The sequence below is a fragment of the Alosa sapidissima genome, chromosome 16 (assembly GCF_018492685.1).
Source record: "Alosa sapidissima isolate fAloSap1 chromosome 16, fAloSap1.pri, whole genome shotgun sequence".
Classification (NCBI taxonomy): domain Eukaryota; kingdom Metazoa; phylum Chordata; class Actinopteri; order Clupeiformes; family Clupeidae; genus Alosa; species Alosa sapidissima.
Genome location: NC_055972.1, coordinates 130,001 through 132,500, shown reverse-complemented (window position 1 = coordinate 132,500; position 2,500 = coordinate 130,001). Strand labels below are relative to the sequence as shown.

The 2,500-nt window shown below is 40.8% G+C and overlaps 1 protein-coding gene and 1 long non-coding RNA gene across 2 annotated transcripts in view; one reads left to right on the top strand and one right to left on the bottom strand.

Moving 5' to 3' along the window:
* Window positions 1–2,500, top strand: part of kat6b (K(lysine) acetyltransferase 6B) — a 74,089-nt gene that overhangs the window by 34,678 nt on the left and 36,911 nt on the right.
* The window catches only part of LOC121684952, a 25,835-nt gene that overhangs the window by 16,877 nt on the left and 6,458 nt on the right, over window positions 1–2,500 (bottom strand). The gene's annotated exons all lie outside the window — the stretch shown is intronic.

Below are 2,500 nucleotides of genomic sequence, written 5' to 3'. Positions count from 1 at the left end.
TGTGTGTGTAGTGTGTGTGTGTGTAGTGTGTGTGTGTGTGTGTAGTGTAGTGTGTGTGTAGTGTGTGTGTGTAGTGTGTGTGTGTGTGTGTAGTGTGTGTGTAGTGTGTGTGTGTGTGTGTAAGTGTAAACATCGTTATCTTGTGTAGTCACGTACAATAGGCTCAAGATGTCTGGCTGATGTCATTTGAGTCATTAATGAGAAACACACGATCACATGGCCTTTTAGAGTTCAGTTCAATTGCATACAGAAAACAAAACATCATGCATCATATATTTCTGCAACGGCAGTGTGTGTGTGTGTGTGTAGTGTGTGTGTAGTGTGTGTGTAGTGTGTGTGTGTAGTGTGTGTGTGTGTGTGTGTGTAGTGTGTGTGTGTGTGTGTGTGTGTGGATGGGAATGCATGTAAGTGTGCGCGTGTCTGTGTATATTACAAGCATCTATATATCTTGCTGTGACTCTACAAGCATCTATATATCTTGCTGTGACTCTTGCTGTTACTCTGCAAGCATCTATATATCTTGCTGTGACTCTGCAAGCATCTATATATCTTGCTGTGACTCTACAAGCATCTATATATCTTGCTGTGACTCTGCAAGCATCTATATATCTTGCTGTGACTCTACAAGCATCTATATATCTTGCTGTGACTCTTACGCTCTTTTGTTCCTCTCCTAATAATATTCTTAGACTTTGAATTGATCTCGAATCTCTTTCCATTGGCAGCATTCAGGTTTGCCTGTGTCTGCCCTTCTTGATAGCCAGACTGTGTGTGTGTGTGTGTGTGTGTGTGTGTGTGTGTGCGCGTGTGCGTGTGCCAGACTGTGATTGCTTAGTCTGTACCTGGTCAAGGTTTTCTCTGTCTGGTATCAGTGACTGTGGATAGGTAGTCTGCCTTATCTGTTTAGGGCCAAATAACATTGAAGTTTATTTTGTCTTTTTGTTGTTTCAGTCCAATATGATGAAACAAATGAGTAATTTTGTTTTTTCATTTATAATTTGGTTAGGCCTAATTGTTTGAGAAAGGGTGGCAAGGTCCTGAGGCTGACTATTAGTTGTGTTAGTTGTACTATTAGTATGTGTGAGTCTCAGGACTAGCTGGATGAGGGGACTTGTTTTTACTCATCTCTTGGCATTTTAGGGCTTTATAACAATAAGAGTTAGGGTCGCTTGTTTTGACATGTTTGAAGAATTTGATGGCTCTTTTTTCTATTTTAATTAGTAAAGGGTATTGGCCTAATTCAGCCCTGCATGCATTGTTAGGTGTGTTGTATGCAGGGTTTCGATTGGATGTTTGTCCCATTTTTCAAATTAATTTTACGTAAGAGGACCCCACACTTCACTGCCGTATAATAAATTGGTCCAATTTGATGCCCTAACTAAAAGTCTCATCGTTTTTTTACCAAAATGTAGAACATGGTTGCCAGGTAATGGAAAAGGTTGTTTAGTTCTTCGGCTGCATGGTTTACGGCCTCTTTATTATGCAGGTTAGTATTAGCTAAAAATGTTTTTATTTGAGAACCCACTTTAGGTTGACAAAAAGCTTTCAGGTACTCCTCTTTGCTGTTGTGGGCCCATCTGTAGGTTTCTCTAGTGCTGTACAGCATTACAGGTATGGGCCTTTTGTGTGTGTTGGTATTTTCGCTCAGTTTAAGATACATAGTAATTTGACTGTGGTCTGACAGAGGTGTTAGTGGTTTGACCGTGAATGCTTTGAAAGTGAATTGGTCCAAATCTGTAATCATATAATCAACTGTTGAGCAGCCAAGTGGTGAGCTGTAGGTATATCTCCCTAATGAGTCCCCTCGCACCCTACCATTGAGCAGGTACAGACCAAGGCTTTTACAGAGCTCGATGAGCAATTTACCATTTTTATTGACTGATTTGTCAAAAGTATTACGGGCAAAGTTTACCATGTTTGATGGATAACCGCTGCCGAATATTACCTTCATCTGAGTTGTAGTCGGCTAAAGATCCTGTCCTGGCATTTAGGTCTCCGCAGATCAACACTTTACCCTAGGCCTGAAAGTAGTTGATCTGACTGTGGAGAGTATCAAAAATCTCTTCATTATAGTACAGCACAGAGGAATATATCATTTGTTGTCTGTGTTAGTTTTTTGTCAATTCTAAGCCAGATATGTGATTCTTCTTTTTTGATTGTAGTAATGTGTTCGGCTATTTCTAATTTCAGATCATAATTATGCCTCCCGAATCTCTTCCACGTGTGACTTTTACATGTTTTCTGGAGAAAATGGCTCACAATATCCTGTGGGACAGAGAGTCACACTCACTCTCTCTCACTCACTCACACACACACACACACCTCACCAGTTTCTCGAGGTCTCAACCTCCATTCTTTCTTTCTCTCTACCTCCTTCTCTCGGTCTTCTCTAATTTGTTTTTTTTTTTCATCCTCTCCCTCTCTCTCTCTTTCTCTCTCTCTCTCTCCCTCTTTCCCTCTCTTTCTCTCTCTCTCTCTCTCTACCCCCCTCTCTCTCTCT